This window comes from Mus caroli, unplaced genomic scaffold, assembly GCF_978045245.1.
Source record: "Mus caroli unplaced genomic scaffold, Mus_caroli_1 scaffold_6, whole genome shotgun sequence".
NCBI classification, from domain to species: Eukaryota; Metazoa; Chordata; class Mammalia; order Rodentia; family Muridae; genus Mus; species Mus caroli.
In genome coordinates this window covers 62,016,974-62,027,054 of record NW_028227261.1, presented here as the reverse complement: position 1 = coordinate 62,027,054, position 10,081 = coordinate 62,016,974, and the positions used below count along the sequence as shown (strand labels likewise).

At 38.4% G+C, this 10,081-nt stretch overlaps 1 non-coding gene across 1 annotated transcript; it reads right to left on the bottom strand.

Moving 5' to 3' along the window:
• Positions 1-7,810: 7,810 nt before the first annotated feature.
• Positions 7,811-7,939, bottom strand: LOC115030972 (small nucleolar RNA SNORA61). The gene has a single exon (XR_003836566.1). It is a non-coding gene; the product is annotated as a small nucleolar RNA SNORA61 (small nucleolar RNA).
• Between the last annotated feature and the right edge of the window lie 2,142 nt (positions 7,940-10,081).

Below are 10,081 nucleotides of genomic sequence, written 5' to 3'. Positions count from 1 at the left end.
AGATTAAAGCAAGAGTGTCTAACTCTTAAGAGCCAGGTACCTCAATTTTTTACAGCTCACCAATCTGACCTGTCAAGAGCCCAGAAAGCCAAGGACATTATCTAATGAGTGTGTGCGGATGATTTCTCCTTACAGTCCCAACTCCAATAATTGTCCTCTTTGTAATATTCTTTCCAGCCAAGGCAGAACCAGCAAAATCACCTCAAAAACTATTTCACACTTTAGAAGCAAAAGCTCCCTTGCTACCAGACCAATGTCTGTGTAGTAAACCCAGAACCTAGACCTTATCTAGATGCTTCTATTTATCCCCCAAAGTAGACAACCTAAGAGAAGAGACTCAGAAGACTGCGGTGCAAGATGAGTGGATGGGAAAGTCTGATAGTCAAACTGTGGGTCATCATCTTACCTTGCTCTGTTGAAGCAGCTTCTGCCCCACACTCCTTGTGAACACTCAATGTCCCTGTGGGGTAAACAGGTAATCCAGGCTACAAAAAGTAATCAATGCAACAAGGGTTTCCACATAATCATGTAACACAAAGATGCTTAAAAAGAATGCATCCTTAGTGCCATTGTCTGATGAAACTGGTGGAGGTCACTTAGCTAGTCATTTCCCTTCTTTTTTTAATAAACTCTTGTCATGAAATTAAAATTCAACAGATAAAAAGTCAAGGTGAGAACTGAGCTATCATTACTACCCATCATCTCTCTCTGGTTCACAGATAAGACACGGTTTCAGGAGCCGTCAAGCTCCTGAAAGCCAGTTCTTCAAATGCTGCAAATAGGACCAAAATTACTTCTAAAGTGACTCCTCACTAAAATATTCCCAGACCAAACAGGAAAACAAGTAAATGGGAGACCAGAATTTTTTTTTTTAATTTTTCTTCTCAACTACCAGGAATTATCTATGTGTTGACAGAAGGAGCAGACTCAGAACATGTTCCTGGGTGCGCAAATGTGTCAATGTCTTTAAAATAACTTCTTACAGTTAATCTAAATTTCTTTTTTTTAATTAGGTATTTTCTTCATTTACATTTCCATTGCTATCCCAAAAGTCCCCCATATCCTCCCCCCACTCCTCTACCCACCCACTCCCACTTCTTGGCCCTGGTGTTCCTCTATACTGAGGCATATGAAGTTTGGGCGTCTCTTTCCAGTGATAGTCGACTAGGCCATCTTCTGCTACATATGCAGCTAGGGACACAAGCTCTGGGGAGGTACTGGTTAGTTCATATTGTTGTTCCACCTATAGGGTTGCAGACTCCTTTAGCTCCTTGGGTACTTTCTCTAGCTCCTCCATTGGGGACCCTGTGTTCCATCCAATAGCTGACTGTGAGCATACACTTCTGTGTTTGCTAGGCCGCAGCATAGCCTCACAAGAGACAGCTATATCTGGGTCCTTTCAGCAAAATCTTGCTGGCATATGCAATAGTGTCTGGGTTTGGTGGCTGATTATGGGATGGATCCCCGGGTGGGGTAGTCTCTGGATGGTCCATCCTTTCATCTTAGCTCCAAACTTTGTCTCTGTAACTCCTTTCATGAGTGTTTTGTTCCCAATTCTAAGAAGGGGCAAAGTGTCCACACTTTGGTCTTCATTCTTCTTGAGTTTCATGTGTTTTGCAAATTGTATCTTGTATCTTGGGTATTCTAGGTTTCTGGGCTAATATCTACTTACCAGTGAGTACATATCATGTTAGCTCTTTTGTGATTGGGTTACCTAATCTAAATTTCTAAAAGAGAAATGCCATATCCCTACATATTTGTAATTTGCATGAACAATATTTGCAGGCATTCTGCACAGAGGCAACTGTCTTAAAAAAAAAGACAGAGTATTCAATAAGGTTTCATAGAAGTAATCTGTGCAGAAGCCTGGCAACTGAACTATCTGTTCTTTCTTTGTGGGGGAAAAAAAAAGAAAGGAAAGATAAGAAATGAATGAAAGAAAATATAGTACAGTTTTTGTTTTGTTTTGTTTGAGACGGGGTTTCTCTGTGTACCTCTGGCTGTCCTGGAACTCACTCTGTAGACCCGGCTGCCCTCGAACTCAAGAAATTCGCCTACCTCTGACTCCCAAGTGCTGGGATTAAAGGGTTGAGCAACCACACCCGGCCAGTACAGTGGTTTTTAAGAGGGCACTATAAACATATTTTAAATTAAATGCAGTTTTGAAATTCCTCTTTTGTTTTCTGCCCAGCCACACTTGACCTATTTTGTTTTAATTCTTTAATCTGGTCCTTTGTTCACTGTTGGAAAGAGTTGATCTGATTCACAGAAGCCTTGAAAGGCTTTCTAATATGCTATTTGCTCTCTACAAAATTCCACTGCTCAGTTATGGCTGCGGCTCTAGGCTTATCAGCATGGACAATGATCTTAGGTTAAAGCCTTGGTTATTCTCCCATTTGGTAGTATGAAGGGAAACCTCAATTACTCCTATTATTAAGGTCTGCTCCTTACTGTCTTCTTCGCTGTGTATAATTAAGACAGTCCCATGTACATCCTGACTCATTCCTCTCCCCAATAAAGACTCCATTGATCAGAAGAGATCATTAATATCACTAACATCACTAACTCTTTTATACTGTTATCTTTGGTTTTAAAATGGAGAAATATATTGAAGCAAAGAAAGACATGGCATTATATTTCATAACTCCCCAATTTTCCACTTTATGAAGCAAGTGATACAGTCATAGAACCCACTTTGCTCATCGTCAGATCTCCTTGGAGTCTGATAAAAGATTTAGTGCCTGTTAGTTCTGCATTTCTACTGGGTTTACTTTTTTTTTTTTTTCAGATTATTAGATTTCCTGATTCTTCACTAAAGGAAAACAATCAATAAATTTCATCTTCTCCTATCATAGTGCAGATTCTAAGCAGCACCTAACCAAGAGGAAGCATGCTGCTTTGACATCCCTTCCAGCCAACACCCTAGGACACTGGTGTGTTCTCTCTCCCACTTCTAGTAGGAAAGTGACAATAGCTCTTCACCATTCTGTGAGTTAACCTGTGAGGAATCTAGAGCAGGCTTTCTCAGGGACAATGGCATTCACTATTGATTGGCTGACCTCTGAAAAGTGCATGCATCATGACTGGCAGAGTGCTAGACATGGTCTTTGCTACTGTGCCAAGTAACGTATAGCTATATGGAAGAGTCTATCCAAATTTTCTGAAATACTCCTGAATCTTGCATCTGAGGAAATAACATTCCTTTTAACAGCATTCATTTTCCATGTGGTTGCTTTTGTTTATGATTCACAATCACCAGCTTATTTTATACAAAACAAACCATGTCGAGTAATTTCAAAATGTCATCATCCATTAATATATAAAATCAATAATCTTATTAAAAGGATGGCTGAAAGTTAACATCTTGTCCATTAGGATTTACTTTTCTTCTTCAATTATTTCTACAATTTTCTAGTTTCAAATTTGGCAGTATCTTTACAGACACCCCATATTGAATTTTGATTCTTTTGAAATATGAGTTCCCACTATTGTCTCTTCCTTTACAAAATAACTCTCTGAGTAATGGCATTTCATTTTTCAGAGACAGAGTAAGAGAGCTGGTAAGAAGGAAGTGCCTATGAACTGCCAGACTTTGTTCTGGGTGCCTGCCCTGTGCTGTCTCCTTTCAATATTAATGTGAAACTAAGAGATTGGTATCAAAGCCTCTTCAAATCACCTGTCTTAATAAAAGGATTTTGACATTTTGAGAAAACCACAAAAGAGAAAAACAATAGTTATCACAGGGTGGATTAAAGAGTATGATTTTCTAAAACCCTTTATGCACTGGTTCAGGAATGGAGGACTGTTAAAAGACCAAGTAATGGTTGTATTTTAAGGTGTTCTCGGACATGAAGTAGATCAGTTATTTATTTTTAAATTACACTTAGTCTGAGAATTTCTGTTGAGCTTCAGGGTGGTGAGAATTAAAATGCCCTATATATAATCTGCTAAAGAGAAAATGGATCTGTAATAGAAATGACCTTTAAGCTACAAAATATGTATTAATGATGCAAGGTCATATGGGTGGTATAGAGACTGTAGCTACCTATACATTGCAGTTATTCTAATTCAGTTTCTTAGTGGGTTCCCCTTGTTTATTTGAGTAGTAAGGTAAGGCTGAATTCCAGAAACTAAAGATAGACACAAAGATTTATATAGACTTTCAAACGATGTGTGGGATTTAATTAGGTAATATATTTCCCTTGTCTTCCGGAAGCCAGACACCATTATGTTTCCCTGCATTAGCAGGCACACTGAATGAGAATTGCTTCTATTTGACTTTTATGAGAAAAAGGAGTGTTTTCGAATGGCTCTGCTGTATTCAGTGTAGACACGTGGCTGATGGGCTGTAAACTAATTAGCATGGGCAGTAGATACGAGAAAGTGGTTTGTCTCTGAAGCTGATAAGACACTAGAGAGACTCAGAAACATCACCAAACAGTCTCTCTGTCCTCTGCTCAAAAGTGATAAGGCTAATACCAGTTTATTAAAATTTGTAATCTAATATGCTCTGCAAATTTCCTCTTGGGGACAGTGCTTATATTAAAAGAGTTCCTTACTTTTACATGTATTCAAAACAGATGTAATGAATGAAGGCTAAGTTTCAGGATTTCCACTTCTTGTCTTTATCATCAGATGTGACTGGTTGTGAGGAAGGAAATTTGAACCAAGCATGTAAAAAAAAATTTTTTTTCAAACTGATTGTTTTCAAGCCTTTAATTAAATCAAAGTGCTCTTTATAGTGCTCTGAGCTCAAGCTGCTGCGGAAATGGTAGAACTACTTGTCAGCTGAGCAGGGTTATGAATAGCTCTATGAGCAAGAGATAAAAGTATGAAAAAGACAAGTACAAAGGATCATTTCTCAGTGTTAATTAAAAACAACAACAGCAACACAAGACTATAGCTGCATTTATGGAGCAGTCAATGAATATAGAGAGCCCATAATGAATTCAGAGTGTAAGAAAGATCAAAGTTTATGAAGAAAGAGAAGGAGGTTTGAGTCTTATATTTGACACAAATTTAATACCATTGGTCAAACAGTTACACCAAGCAGCCTTGGCTTCATTCTAAAACAAAGGCAATTTAGACCTAACTCAAACTCTTTTGTGCACATAGTTCATAAGAAATACTCAATTAATATTAATGCTTTCCCCTCCTATCTAAGACCCTAAAATTCCCTCTGTGAAAAGATATAAAGTAAAGAAGCAAATAAATAATTTACTTCTGCCAGCTTTATGTGAGTTTCAAAGCTATTTGCTTTTACTTGCAGTTTCCTTACTTGAGAGGTAACTCGGCACATACAAAAGTCTTGACTAGCATTCGCCTTGATTTAACAAATAGAAGTTGTTTCTGCTTGTGCTCTGTATGTTGCTTTTGAGACAAGTAGAAAAAGCAAGCATTTCATGACTTTGTCATAAAGTTAGCCTTTGTAGACAAAAGCTCTGACTCTGTTCATTGGAAAGCCTATTGCTTCACTTGGACCTTAGCGATGACAATGCTGTGCCAGTTGCCCTCCCCTGTGTTATACCTTCTCAGTTTTAATTCACAGTTTTCTTCTATATTCTAGAAAAGATATCCATGGATTTTTTTAAATTCACATTTGGTATAGAACAGGGAGAGAGGTATGGGTATACTGCAGTTTTACAGAGACGAGTTACAGAGAGAACAAGCTAGATACAGGTGAAGACAGAATGAGCAGGAGAATGAGAAAGAGCTAGAGGATCAGAACACATTGCCAAGTTAGGATGAGGCCAGGCAGAACAACTCAGTGAGAAGCCAAGAGAAGCCACATTGAATCAGTCAGCTTGGAAGATTAGAGTGTATAGAAGCTAGAAGTGTCCAGGCTTAGGCCTAGAGATAGAACAGAGAAGAAAATGCTTTAGACTCAGCTCACATGTATCTGCACAGCTTGAGGATAGCTCATCACTTCATCTGAAGAAATAAATCTGGCATTTGCAAGGTGGTGTTTCCTATTTTTGACATTGCTTGTGCTTATAAATTTTCAAGTTACCTCCTAGCAGGTTGCTTTTAGGTAAGACAGGAAGTATGTAAAAACAATGTATTACAGTAGACACTATCTCAAAAATTGCAATTATATATGGACATACTACATAGAAATAAATACACAAGATAAATCAAACCACTAACAATTGGTCACTAATTGTAGGCATAAGCCTGTTCATTGGATGTTGTTTAATATTTCTGCACATTTAACTTTTTCAAAGTAGGATGGTGGTGGTATTGATATGGATAAAATAGGTCTTATTTTAAAAACCATTCAGCTCCACAATTTTAAGACAGATTGACTGTCATTTGAAAATAACCATCTTAAAGGCATAATAATTGTGGCAATGTGGGCAGAAGACATAATTTCATAAGAGGCTACACTGGAGTCCTGACAAAAGGGATATAGCTCTGTTTTCATCTCCCAAGCAGGTGTCAGTTTACCATAGAAGCCAATGGTAGTGTCTGAATCTGAAGAACTACACAGTTGAAATGAAAGAAAGTAAAGTAGTTTCAAGAATGCACTGCTACCCTAATGATGCATAGAGAAGCTTTGTGGGCAAGTCAAACAGGCCCACTGTTGTCTGCTATCCACCCAGAGGGTGAGGTGGAACTGAGTTGTCTATTTGTATAGTTTCCATGGGTCTCTGGTCTGGGTGGAAGTGGCTGAAATGTCACAGTTCATAGAAGGAAAGCAAGGGGGTTTGGGCCGCCTACACAAGGCAAGGTAATCAGGGACCTGGCTTTCATCTGCTACTGTGGCAGCGCCAGGGGCAATGGTGAAGGGAGCAGTGTTGGACTGCAGCAGTGGTGGCAGGGGCTAGCTGGGATGGCATGATCCTGACCAGCCAGGTGGTCTGAGGTTCAGAGAGAACTCTTCTCCAAGTGTTAGAGCTCAGTAAAACAGCTGCTCTCAGAAGATCCTTGGTGAAATAGGCTGTGCACTTTATTCATGTGGTCAGGGACTTTATAAACACTGAGGTGTAGGGTGGGATTTAGGAGCAGATATTTCCTATTGGTTCAGTTTGAAATGTTAGTGATGCTCTATTTGCATGGGAAAGGACTCCAGGTGTTTTTGCCATGGTTCTCTCACTGAGGTGTCATGGTTGACTGCTTCAGAGCTCTTAGTTGCTTCCCTCCTACAGTTCTGAACTCTGAGATTCACTGGGTTTGAGCTCTCTCAACCTTACCAGTTCTTCTATCTAGTGGCACTGTCTACTAGTGCTACAGCCCACTACCACAGCCAATAGGCCTGGCATGAGCATTTCTAACAGCCTGAAGAAATGTGAAGACCTTAGGCAATGAGAACAATTTGTATTTTATCAAATTGAGTGTGCACCCCTTCTCTTCATATATCCCCATCCCCAAATACTACATCCATCATGTCAGGAAAATACTGAATCTCTCTCTTTATCTGGCTTCAGTTTTGTTGTTGTTGTTGTTTGACACTTCCCAAAAGTCTTTATTGAACCAATTGCATGTTAATTGACAAAGTATTTCACTTTTCCAAAATGAGGTTTCTCAATTTAGGCCAGGCTGGCCTTAATCTAACTGCAGCTCTGATTCCAATGACTGCCTGGCTAGGAACTAGTCAAAAAATTCTGCTAGCTTCCAGATCCTCTTGTGGAATTTTTCCAACAAGTGTAGACCAAATCATATATAATGTCTGCTTCATGGGTTACATGTCCCTAAAAACAAACAAACAAACAAACAAACAAACAAACAAACAAACAAACACATGAAAGTAAGCCAGTAGTCAGCAATACTACTGCCCAGTTCTCAAGTTTTCCCACTTCACATAGCCCAGGCATGTCTGAGTCTGGCCTGCTGCTCTACAGCAACTGCATCGCTGTGAGGCCAGCTTCAGGGTACTCTTCCTTCTTTAGGACCACCAAAACCAGTGTCAAGATCCGATGGAAAGGGGAAACCGGAGGGTTCGCTTCAGCTTTAATAACTTTTTTCCCCAGTATTTTAACTATTTTTTTAAAATTAGATATTTTTTTTATTTACATTTCAAATGCTATTCTGAAAGTTCCCTATACTCTCCCTCTGCCCTGCTCCCCTACCCACCCACTCCTTCTTGGCCCTGGCATTCCCCTGTACTGGGGCATATAAAGTTTGCAAGACCAAGGGGCCTCTATGTATCCTAATTACTTACATAATTCTTTTTTTTTTTTTTTTTTTTTTGGTTTTTCGAGACAGGGTTTCTCTGTGTAGCCTTGGCTGTCCTGGCACTCACCTTGTAGACCAGGCTGGCCTCGAACTCAGAAATCCGCCTGCCTCTGCCTCCCAAGTGCTGGGATTAAAGGCGTGCGCCACCACGCCCGGCTATAATTCTTGTAATATAGATTAGAATTTTAAAAGAAAATGTTCAAAATACAGTGATAAAATTTAAGACCATATAGTTTCTCTTCTGTAACCAGGGTCCTACATTTAGAAAAAAAAACACCCAATATTTTAGTAAAATAAAGATATTTAAATTCTATAGAAGGAGTCAGTAATAGATTTCATAAAGTATAAGTTCAAATGAACATATTCCCACTTTAACACAGCTTTTGTTATGTTTTGAAGATGCATATTAACAATTATTGAAGTAGATATAGAATTTAGGTTTAGTGTAGCTCAACAAATGCATTGTCATGCACCATAATTGCCAAGAGTTTGAGAGTAGTAGCTGTGGGAATTGAAACCATGAAGCTGAGCCCCAAAGAATAATTCTTTGGTTAGTTCTCCAGAGAATCAGCTGATAAATATCACAAAGATTTTTTTACAAAAACAAATGCATGTTATAAATTGTAGAAACAACTACCATGATATTACTAATTCTAAGTTAATAAGGAAGCAAATAAATAACTCACTCACCCCAGCTTCATGCTTCATGTTTCAAGCTTCTTGCTTTTACTTTCACAGTCTCACTACTTGAGAGGTAGCTCAGCTACTTGCAAAAGCTTCGTAACCTTTCAAAATCTACACCTTCATTGACTTAACTTGTTTGAGGGGGTGGAGAAAAAAATAAGTATCTTGAACAGTTGTTTTCTGTTTCTTCTTTTTAGATGACTACAATTTCCTTGGAATAGATTTAAAGTAAATGATTTTTTTTCTTTTACTTATGTTACAAAAAATCATATAGGTCAGATGTATTCAAAGCACAGAATAGTACAAAGAAAATATTATAGTACCTCTCCTATCCAGAATTTGCCTTTACAGGCACTTTAGACATCAGACCCCGACTTAATGTAGAAGAGGGACTAGAAGGTGACTTTCACAGATACATTGCTAATGACAACATGTCACTTCATTTGATTACAGTGGATAATCTTTTAATTTCATGTTTCTGACAATCAGTTTGGTTGAAATCAGTTTTTGTTCTACAGTTTTGCTGGCTAAATCAGGATTTCTATAATTATTAACTGAATTACTCCCCTGGCAATTATCTCATGTCTATCATTACATAGATATCTGGCTGGGTAAAATGTAGGACTTAATTTGACCAGCATCCTCCCTGTCAAAAATAAATAAATAAATAACTTCCAGATCCTGGCCAGGAAGGGCAGCCCCAAGGCTGCCTCACCAATGTCTTTTTCCATCGTGAACCCAAGAGAAGAATCTTTCAATAGAACTCAGTGATTGGGAATTAGTACAGAAACAGCCTTTTGTCTAAAAATATAGAAGTAACAAAGTTAGAAACAAGTTAGGGGAGGTGTTACTTGTTTTATTGGTACAAATAAAGAGAAAATGCTAAGAGTATTTTTAAATTGTTTGTACCTACTAGGCCAAGATATCCTAGAAGATAATAATAAGAAAAATCATGTTTATTTAATTTGCTTGCCATTTATATTAATATACTTTTAACTTGTCTCAGGTTATTCTGTTCAAAAACATTTTTAACTGAAATGTCAACTCCAGTCTGTCCTTGCTGTTCTTTTAATTACTGACACTAGCTTGGCTCAGTGCTTAGCAAATGAGAACTGGTCAGCGAATCCACTGGAGGATGACTGTCACAATCACTCTGATGAAAGCTGGCTGAAGATGTGTATGTCAGTCTTCTTTCCAGCGTACTCTACCTAGCACAGAAGGA